The 10,945-nt window shown below is 45.7% G+C and overlaps 1 protein-coding gene across 25 annotated transcripts in view; it reads left to right on the plus strand.

Annotated features, from left to right (window-relative positions):
• Nucleotides 1-10,945, plus strand: part of EXTL3 (exostosin like glycosyltransferase 3) — a 134,205-nt gene that overhangs the window by 54,816 nt on the left and 68,444 nt on the right. The window contains exon 1 of one of the 25 annotated variants that reach the window (XM_035895431.1): nucleotides 5,410-6,223. The exons of 23 other annotated variants lie outside the window; for them this stretch is intronic. The gene's annotated coding sequence lies outside the window, so the exon portion shown is untranslated. Of the gene's footprint in view, nucleotides 1-5,409; nucleotides 6,224-6,267; nucleotides 6,756-10,945 lie in introns of those variants that run through there. One more of the 25 variants, XM_035895432.1, reaches the window with a different exon arrangement.

Genomic DNA, 10,945 nt, shown 5'->3' on the forward strand with positions numbered 1-10,945 from the left:
TGAGAGGACGCTGGAAGGAAAGGAAGGATGCTGGATAACAGATGAGGGAAGCAAGAGGGTTGGGGTAGGAGCCAGAAATCAGAGTAAGGGCAGCATTAACGGGTAGATGAGGTGCATGGGGAGAAAATGGAGAGGTGTCTAGGGGTGCCTGAGTAAAAGGGAGGAAATGAGGATCTGCTTTTGGTTCCTCCCAAGCATTTCTTTTGAAGCACATCTATTTGTTTCTGCTCCGTTCCCTGGTGATCCCTAGGGCTCTGGCAGAGGGCTAGAGGGTGACATGCCAGGGAGTGCTGGGCTGCTCTTGAGTTCGATGGATGGCCACGGCCCAGGAGTTGGGCAGGACACCCAGGAGGTGTTTGGGAGAAGTATGTGGTAGCCCTGCCTGGGCCAGAGTAAGACCAAACCTTGAGCTGTGTGTAGGGCATGAGAATTGTTCCCTCTGTGTATTGTATCTACTGTGGTAATGATTTTGCTCCTTGAAGCCTGATTTATTTGAAGAGGAAGTATGCAACAGGCTGTATGGAGCTTCATTTGAAAAAAAAAAAAAAAGACCTGTACTTCTTGGTTGGGCCCATCATCTGTTTTGAGTGGTGTCCTCAGCGGATGCAGCAGTGAATGCTTAGGCACGAGTGGAAGAGCAGGTGTTTCTTGTTTCCCTCCTACCCTGTAGCAGCCAGGGACCTCCAGAGCTGGAAATTGCTGAGTGACCTGCTGTTTCCATCCCTGTGGTCCTGTAGATCAAGCCGTTCCCATGTTTGTCCTTACCAAATTACGAATATGTGACGTACAAATAAAGCCAGGTGCTGGCTGTGCTTCTACCCTCTACAAGTTCAAGGATCCTCCTTTCATCTCCCATATCTTCTCCTGTTCTCTGCATTTGCAAGTATTAGTTTGCTTGGCAAAAATGCACAGCTCTTCATCACCTCTCCAGCTTCAGAATAAGGGATGAGCCGGACTATCGTCTGTGTTGGGCATTGCTGGTGCAATTTAAAAACTAAAGTCAAGCTTTAGAGTTTGCTTCTTGTTAAGGTGCTGCGAGCTGGAAAAGAGTATTAGTGCCATGTTATAGTTATATGGGACACTTAAAAAAAAATGAAAAATATTGATTTGTAGAGGGAAAGGTACTTACAGGCAGCGGATAAGGACACTGTGGGCAAGGGAGTCCTTTTCCCACTCCAGCTGCCTGTGTGGATGCCTGAAGCTTTGTAAAGAAATTTTCCACAGTCTGATGCACACATTGTAGAATTAAGGATGAACTTTGCTGCCACCGTTTTGAAACTGTTTCCTTATTATTTGAATCTTTGATCAAATGAATCTCAATGCTTTTTTTCCCCCGTGCCTCTGAGTGCTCTCTGAGCAACACAAGATGCTGTCAGCCTTTCTGTGGGGTCAAATTTTCTGAAGTTTTGCCTGTTTGGTTTTGTTTTTTTCCTTAAAAAGAAGTATTCTTTAAGTTGAATTTGGAATGACATGGCTTCCATCTGGGAACTATTTTAGTTTTAATTTGAAAAAAACAGACTATAAAGGAGTCATAAAAACAGTTTTTCCTTTCTAACGTACTAGAAAATTATTCTCATCAGCCTCTTAAGACGCTCTACCTTCATGTATTTAAGCTCCATGACATGTTCAGAGAGATAAGTTACTGTGGGTGTTACACAGGGTCATACATAAATTTCCAGTGTGGATTATTTGGGGAAGATTAATACAGAGAATGTGTTAGTAGTAAAGAATTTGACGTCATTGCAGCTTTTGTAGCACTGTGCACAAGTAACTTAGTGACTGTAAAGTTGCTGTCTGGTTTTGCTTGAAAATGAGATGTACTCAAAGGATGTCCTTACAACGTTGAAAATCAAGCATGCCTGTACATGTGCGCGCGGACTCCTGCCTTGCTGTGGAAGGGTAGTTGGCAAGTACCGAGTGCTGGCCGTGGGCTAGCAGTGCTTCAACCTGATCATCCATCTACTCCTGCCACTTCTTTGTCATCTCATTGGGAGCTGCAGGGTTTAACAGCGGGCTACGCTGGGAGTGCTCCCACTCGGCAGTGGCGTGGCACTATCCAAGTGCGTTGATGGGTTTTCTGCAGACTTCTGGAAATCAGCTTCTGCTCCCTGATTTTGGCTTTTTAGCATTCATTGCATCTCCAGCTCTGCTCAGCGCAGTTGAGTTTGTGGTACAGGGGCAGGAGTAAGGCACCACTTAACGGCTTAAGAATTTACCAGCTGATACCGTCAATTTTCCATAGGGCGACACTGATTTCCCAGGCTTTGATTTGATGCTCTTATTCACGAGCCTGACAGAGCCTGTGCATCTCCCTCACCCCCAGGGAGGTCCCTTGATTAAGTCATTCATGCTTCATGGGACCTCATGGGGAGCCCATGCTGCCAAAAGTAATGAGCTGAAAGACTGGCAGTGTCAGATTATATCGGCAGCCTGCAAAGATCTCATTCACTTCTCTGATTCCTTGTTATTCTTGGTGGGCTTGCTTACGATGCCATCTGATTTTTGCGATACGGAATTTTTTGCAGATTGGATATGGAGAAGCAGAGCTGGGCAAGGGATTGTGCAAAGCAGCAAGGTGTCTGGCAGTGTTTGACCTTCAAGGGTTGTAACTGCCCATCTTCTCCTCCGTCCCCAGCAGTATTTGCTTCAAGGATTGTTGTAGACTTTAAAAACAAACAAACCAACCCCCCAAACCACCACTGAATTTCTTCTGAGTATGTGAAATCCTAATTATGAAAATGTTGTGTATCACAACATGCATCATCTTCTGCCTGCTCAGAAATGCTGCTGGTGGCCTAGGCATGAACAGAAGGACTTTTAAAGAGAATTTTGCTTAAAATACACTTGTTAGGATGTCTGTGTAAAACTGGTGCCTTCATGGCTAAAATCGATGTTTTTGTTTGCAAAGCAGCATTGGTGTGTGAGTAACTTTTATGGATGAATAAAGGGTTGGTCTCTTTCCAAAGGAGCACACAGCCTAAATTGGATAATGTAGCAAAACAAAAGAGCAGAGAAAGGTGGGTAAAGAGCCCTGCGAGGGTGTCGATACAGGTTTTCATCTGGGAGAGGTGAACAGTGGCGTTCTTAAGCTTCTCCCTGCTAGCATTTTCCTGTAATAAATCTTATAAAAATACTTATAGTACATGTAACTTAAGGTGTGATTATTATATTTTGAACAGAGTTAAGTTACAGTGATAGAGGGGTTGTGCTTTTATTATGCCTTATTTTGCCCCAAGTGATGTTTGAAGCTGGAGGTTGATATTCGGCTCTGAAGGGAGGTGAGGACTCCCGGCTTGCAGCCCCTGCACACGTTGCTGATCCAGGTGAGGGCTGAGAGGGAGGAGGAATTTCTGAGCAAGCACCTGGCAAAGGTGTCTTGAACTGCCCTTGGGAGGAATATATCTGCTTCTCTTTTTTATTTCTCCTATTTCAGAGAGATCTTAGAGAGACCAGCTAGCTAACTCAGGTGCCTGGTGTTTGGTGGTGTAAAAACCTTACCTGCAGTTTGACCAGATTTTCACCTCTCAGTGCAGCTGGGGCTGATGCTAACACCCATTATTAAAAGTTTACCAGACATTCTATGTTTGAAAAATCCCGGGTTTGGTTGCTCATATTTTGTCACTTTATTTCAGCTAGAACTTTCCTGCTCATTATCTGCTAGGAGATGTGCTTTTTGGGAGGACTCTACTGAAAAGCCATTCAGCTGTTTTGGAGAATGAGAGTGAGAAAATACACACTTTCTTACAATGACAAAAAAAATAAAAATAAAGGCACGGTGGCCATTTAAAGTCACTGTGCCCCTGCACTTAGGAACAACAATTTGACGTTTGGCAGATGTCTCTTTTGCAGTTCCCATAGGAATCCATCAAAGTTGGGCCAATTTGGAAACGTGTCAGGGATAGGGGCAGGGAACTGGAGGAGGAGGGGGAAAAGCTGTGTTGCTTAAGCATTGCTGAATACCGCCCTCGGGTTGGATCCTCTCCTTGCTGTTGCCACGGAGTGTGTGATTTTGGGGAAGCTGCTGGAAACAGCCTCCTCAGAAATACTGGTTTTGGAGCAGTGTATGTTTTTGAAGACCCTGGTTCTAGTTTTGCAGGGTTCAGTGGGACCTGTCCTCTGTGTGTTTGCTTGTATATGAAAACAGATATCTATGTATAGCTGTTTACTGGTGAAGGTGGTAAAACACAGATATATCGAGGTGTGAGGCATCCTCACATTATCAGAAGCTCCTGGTCCTGGTCCCTCCTTGCCTCTGAGGGCAATCTTAATGTCTTAAGAACTTCATCCTGGGTTGAAACAGCTTCAGAAGATTTTAGAAGAGGTGTAAGAAAGCACAGTTGTACAAAAAAGATGTGGACAGGCTGGAGGGGGTCCAGAGCAGGGCCACCAAGACGATCCAAGGGCTGGGAATCCTCTCTTAGCCATATGAGGACAGGCTGAAAGAGCTGGGTTTGTTCAGCCTTGAGCAAAGGAGGCTCAGAGGGGATCTCATCACCACATACCAGTACTTAAAGGGTGGCTACAAAGAAGATGGAGACTCCCTTTTCACAAGGAGTCACATGGAGATGACAGGGGGAATGGACACAAGTTGCTCTTGGGGAGATTCCAATTGGACATGAGAGGGAAATTTTTCCCTATGAGAACAGTCACCCACTGGAATAATCTCCCCAGGGATGGGGTTGACTCCACCACATTGAACACTGTCAAGCCTCAGCTGGACAGGGTGCTGGGCCATCTTGTTTAGACTGTGCTCTTGCCTAGAAAGGTTGGACCAGATGATCCTTGGGGTCCCTTCCAACCTGGGATTCTATGATTCCATGAAATCTTATTTCTGTAAGAATCTAGGCTGGAAGTGTGCTAAGGGCAGTGCTTCACATCCTGAAGGGTTGGGCAGAGCATCAGTGAGATGCAGAGCATGGGATACAGGTGCTCCAGCACCCACCTCTACCCTGCTGGCAGTTAGTGCCTGGGGGAAGTAGATGGGCAAATTGCTATGACCCAGTAGAAACAGAGGCCCAATGGAGCAGAAAACTCCCCCAAGGGACATCTTGGATCAGGCTCTACAAGTGACATTGATACGTCATGCCACCTTCTTCAAAATAGTCTGGTGTTTTGCAGGAAGCCCTGTGGCTACTTTGTACTCCTGCAGCTTGGGCTGATGCATTGGCCTCTTGGCTTTGGAGCATCATGGAGGAGAGTGAGGGTAATGACTCTTCTTCTCTGGTGGAGGTGGTTGTGACCAAAAAAAATAAGGTGAGGCATTACTGAGTGTTCTGTGCCTGTCTTCCTCATAAAGGAAAAGTTTTAATCACAGGATGGCTGAGATGAACAGGCACCTCACCTAGATGTTCTTCTGGAACAGAACAAACCAGCAAACAACCTACGTGACTTGAAGATGGAGCCTATGTCAAAATGCAACACTTGGGGCAGGTAGAATCAAAGTTGCCTGAAGAGCCTCTGAACTTTCATGACCTTTTAATAAAGCTTTTGCGCATGTTAGAGGTACAGAATCAAGCATCACTGGTGGTAGCACCAGACTTCATTCCCGTGGGGGCAAAGGCCTGCAGAAGTACTGGATGGGAGGAGAAAAGTGTGAGAGTCATTGAAGTGTATTTGTCTTTACTCCTGGGCAAAGACTTGATTTGCCATTTTTTCAAGTCATTTTGATTTGATAGACAGTAGATAACCAGATTTATTTTTTAAGGACGACTTCTCCTGCTTAATCAGTTTTCTCTTGTCTACAGTGTAAAGAAATTGAATGGAGTATCTTGTGCTTATAGGTAGGAGTGGGTTCTCTGTGAGCTCGTGGTAAAACGCTGCTCTCAACGAATTCGGTTTTGTGTGACTAGACAGTGTCAAAGCTGTCATGAAGATCTCGTAAGCCCATGTCTCTGCTCTTTTTTCATCAGTCTAGGAAATAAGTCTTGTAAAGGCTGTGATAAAGCTGCAGCGCTGTAAATGTGATCACGGGAGGAATAGCTGCATCCTTGTTGTTCTGGTGATTTTCATCAAGTATGGAGTCGCTGCTGAGAAAATCGGTGGAGTAATAAAACGTTAGGAGAATATGATAAATGACTTGGAGTAATCCAAATGACTTGTAAGCTGCAGTCCCACAAATCATATGTGAAGTGACCCACGGCGAAGCTGCATGTGGAGGAGCAAACGGCGTGGGCTATACCTGAGGATGAGGGCTCTGCCCTGGACAAGCAGTCGCTGTGACAAGGTACTCGTGGTTGTACTGAGCAGCCAAATCTACTTGAATTCCCAGGGCGATAGCGCAGTAAGAAGTGTTTAATGCCATCTATGGACATGTGAACTGTGGAATAGGAACAAAGGATGTTTTTACTTCCAAAAACTGCGTTTATGAAAACACTGGTGGAATAGCTTATTTAGCTCTGATAACTGTACTTTAAAATAGGCATGGGAAAAGTTAAAGGACATGCAGAAGGAGCAGCAGGGCAGTATTTGGAGTGGAGAGAAAATATCTAGACTTAGCTTTTTAAGAAATTTCCCACTGTGTTTGTTGGGGAGAGAGACCGAAACACAACTCCCTTGTGCGGGGGCGAGGGTGCTGGATACTGCCGAGTGTCGGAGAGGACTGTGAGAAGTACCAGCTCATTGGAAGGTGATGTTAGAAGGTAGGCACGGAGCTGCAATTAATCATCGGAGCAAATCCCCAGGAAGGGATGGATTCACTGTCTCTGCGGATCAAGCCTTGATGCATCTTTGGAAGGCGTACTTTTAATTAAAAGCAGGTAACTGGGTTCAGTGGGAGACATGTAACCGGTTGCTTTTGCTTTACATATGGGAATGCTGAGATACAGAGAGGGTGAGGCTGTTCTGTGTGTGCAGAAAGTCTCTGGCATAGCCACAAACTAAGCTATGGTATGTATTGGTCCACTGTCTGTCACAAACTTGAGACCATGTCAGGTTGTGGTTTCTGAACACCTCGTGCCAGCACAGTTCTGCACAGTGATACCAGTTTGGTGGTGTTGAGCAAAGGGAGTTTCTGTTCCCTTTCTTGAAGGCTAATCCCATAGCACCATTTTTGCTGTGAAAGCAAAATGCTATAGTGAAACAGAGGATGGGTTTGCACAATAAAATGCTGGAAGTTCTTCCTTGGACCACTTTCTTTCGAATGGATTTCTGCAGTGGGCTGGCAGCTTAGGACTAATTTTCTAAAATGGGAGTGTTGCTACTTCTGTGTGTTTTATCTGCCTGTGGAAGAGGGAAGGACTTCTGTGCTGAGACAGACTCTTAACGTGCCTCTTGCGCTTCTTTGAAGCAGCAATTTGCCCCTTCTGAGCATCCCTCCACTTGCATGCTAATTCTTCATGCCACCCAACTGGTCTAATGTGAAAAGGATTTGTAATATCCCCGGGAGTGGGCTATGACTTCAGGTAAAGAGGGACAAGCGAGCCACAGAGGACCTTAATTTGAAGGTCTGGGGTTTTTTTCCGTAAATGTTGTCTTGAGCCTGAGCAGCACGCTCAAAGTGGCTTCTTTACGAAAGCCTTTTCTGAGTCAGCTAAGGAAAAAAATCCTTTTTTTTTTTTTGGTTTTTTTCTTCAAAAGTCTAAAGTACTGTCTCTTGTCATGTTACTCCTTGTTGATAAATGATAGGAGTAACAGTGCCAGAGTAAATGTCTCATTTTCCTTAGCCACCCTCATTTCTGCATTGAGCATCCTTGTGCATTCCTCCTTTTTTTCATGTACCACCCTGTGCCCTCTCTATGCAAAGCCCTCCCTATACATCATATCAGCTGATTTAGCAGTCTTGAGCTCAAAATTTAGGGATTTTTAAAGGGGTTCTTTGTCAGTTTGGGGTTTAGGTAGTCACTTGGTCATCTAAAGGCACATGCTCAAGAGTTGTGTCTCCTGCAAGAGGACGTGAAAGGGAAATTGTGGCTCCTGGAGTGGGTGGTTGAGGACACACAGACCTTTCAGTTGAGCATCTTCAACGTGAGCTATTCCCTGCCTGTGCATTGGTAAGCTCAGAGTCAGCCGTAAGGGAAATTATTAGCTTAAATCCCGTTCCCTTCCTATGACTCAGCAGGCAGCAGTAGCTTTTAGGGCATCTCTAACCTGTTTGACTTCTGGTTGAGAGTCTGAACCTGGTCTGGCAGTCTTTGAAGATAAAGGGTATGGAGAAGGTAGTAGAAACGAATCCTTTGCTAGGAGGGTTGGACTGGACTCTTAATGGGGGCCATAATTTCCCAGTCTGTTTCTGGGAAATCAGTTGGTTTTGTTTGGGTTTGCAGAAGAAACCAACAATTTATCCCTATTCTTTGCAAGGCTTTAAAAATTCCTTTCTTGCAGTAGGATCATAAAATCTTTTACTTCTCTCTACAACAACAGGTTTTAATTTCACTCTTCGTATGATTTTGTTTGCTAAAGTGGAAGCTAGATAGGGACTCTGGGGTTTCCTTCTGTGCTTTTTTTGCCCCCTCCCCGAGACCCCTCCCACCTTATGCCAGTGCAGTCTGCACTGTAACTCTGGCATAACAACAAGCACCCCAAAGTCCTTCATTTCCAGCGCTGTTTTACATCTTCTTTTCCAGAGTATTAATATGCTGGGTAGCCTCTGTGCTCAAACGAGGCATAAACAATTCAGACAGCAAATGCTATAGAGCAAGTGCAGTTAATGGACCCAGATGGTTATGTTGCTAGTTTTATGTGACATGTTGCCTGCATTAGCCTGGGAAACTTTCTGCTCTTAAATATCAAAGAGCTCTATTTAATGGTTTGTGTTGTCCAAACTTCTGCTGGACTTTGACATCTCCTTAACGGCACTTGGCACCGCAGTTATGGGGGGTGCCAGGAATACTTTCTGCCTGACCTTGCATAATGTCTCCAGGCCAACCATGGTCAGATCGGCAGCGTTGGTGGTGAGACCCTTGGAGAGATGCCAGCACGTGTCCACGCGGTGGAGCAGACTGCAGCCTCCCGTGCCTTTGCCGCGGCTGGATGGCCCACCGGGGCTGCAGGTCTGAGCTCCTGCTGCACCACATCTTGATCGCCTTGGCCTTCTGCACAGACGGGGTTAGAGCTTTGCATGCCGGGAATGATTTCCATGGGTGTATTTCTGTAGCAGGTTGCAATATTTGTCTACCTTAGTGCAGGAGAATGAGCTTAAATAACCATACTGAAAACAAATTTTAGGTACGCAATAGCATGCCTGACAATGTGAAAAATAATGGTGGTACAGGCAGATGAGTGAAGTGAAAAAGCAAGGTGGATGAGAGCCTTGAAAGAAGAGAAAATAGGGAAGCAAGTGGGTATAATTGTCAGGAAAGGGTGAGATGAAAGCAAATTGTGATGTTTTTGTGACTGAGGTGTAAAGGAAAAAGCTTTTCAGCGGACACTGCAAGGATGAGCAAAAGAAAATGGACAAATTTAGCTGGGTAGTGAAAAGAGGAGGTCAGAAAAGAAAGCTCAGATAGTTAAATATCCCAAGATGCCATTCAGTGCCATGCATCTCACTCTTGGCCTTCCCCAACCCCCACTAACGTGGATTGCTCTGGGCCATCTGGGGCTGCAAATTCTCCATCCCCGTTTCCTGACGGGAGGAAGGAGAGCTGGCTTGTGTACATATCAGAGATGCTGGTTTTAATTTCCAGGAGGGTGTAGATCTTACCTGTTTATGTTGGAGCAGTGAGCTGGAGAGGCCAGGAGGAGACCTTGTGTCCAGAAGCAGGGCTGGGTTCCCCAGGGAGCAGAGGAGCCTTTCTGGGCATCCCTCCATTGCTGCTCTCCTGCACCGTCTTAACATTTCTCTTGTAATAGCACAGATCTTTGAGACGTAAGGACAGGTTTAATCCCTACCTTACATATTCCAGCAGTCTCCATGCTGGAGATGGTGCTAAGCTCGGTGGCTTGGTGCAGTTGCTTAGGACAATGTTTCCTTTTTACTTTTCAAAGCGATTCTTCCATGCACACGCTCTCAGCGAGGCTCTCCACAGCAGACATCTGTCACTTGCCTTTCTCCTATGGACGATAGCGGCGAGGCGCGCAGTTAAAGGTTGACAGCGGGGTGAGCAGCAGATGTCGGTAAACGTTGTCTCTGCAGCGTGCGCGCCTTTCTGCTCCATCTGTGCCAAATGCAACCCCGTTTGCTTAGCAAAATAACAGAGGATGAAAGATAGGAGTGAGCTGAAAAAAATGCAATGTAAATGTTCTTTAGAAAAAGAGGGCAGCAACAAATTTCTGGTTCAAAAGATGAAGGGGTCCTTACCCACTAAATACGTCATGCCACGCAGATTCCTCTGATCTTGAGAGACCTTTGGGAGCTCCAGCTCTCTAAATGGTAACACATCAAAGAAGTGTCCGTGGGGCTTGGAGTACAAACATGTAGTATGCAGATGGCATAGGGAGTTCACAGGGCTCTGAGTCCATGCCCAGGGAACAGATACTCCCTTGCTGAGAGACCATCTGACAGCCTCTTCCTTCTAGATGACTCTTTGCATCAAAGGTGACCTAAAAAACTTTTTTAAATACCTTTAAAAAAAAAAAGCTCCCAAACTTAAAGACCCCGAAGTCCAGCTGCAAGAGCCATCCCTCTGCTTAAAAGATCCTACTTTGCAAAGGAAGTTTTGCTTGCCTTCACAGACTTTAAGGCATGGTCACCTGGCACAGGAGCGTCTTTAGCTCCTTGCTCTGGCAAACGTGGAGCTCTCCTAACACAGTGTCCACATGTGCTGAGGAGGACATGGAGGGATCCACAGCAAGTGAGCAGTTGAAAATGATCTGTTCTCCAATACTTAACATGTAGCATCATCTGTCATCTGATAAACTAGAGGGAAGGGATGTCATCCAGAGGGACCTGGACAGGCTTGATGACTGGGACCATGTGAACCTCATGAGGTTCAACAAGGCCAAGTGCAAGGTCATGCACAGGGGTCAGAGCAACGCTCGGTATCCATACAGGCTGGGGGATGAAGGGATG

The sequence above is a fragment of the Egretta garzetta genome, unplaced genomic scaffold, assembly GCF_000687185.1.
Source record: "Egretta garzetta isolate BGI_Z169 unplaced genomic scaffold, ASM68718v1 scaffold325, whole genome shotgun sequence".
In the NCBI taxonomy this organism is placed as follows: domain Eukaryota; kingdom Metazoa; phylum Chordata; class Aves; order Pelecaniformes; family Ardeidae; genus Egretta; species Egretta garzetta.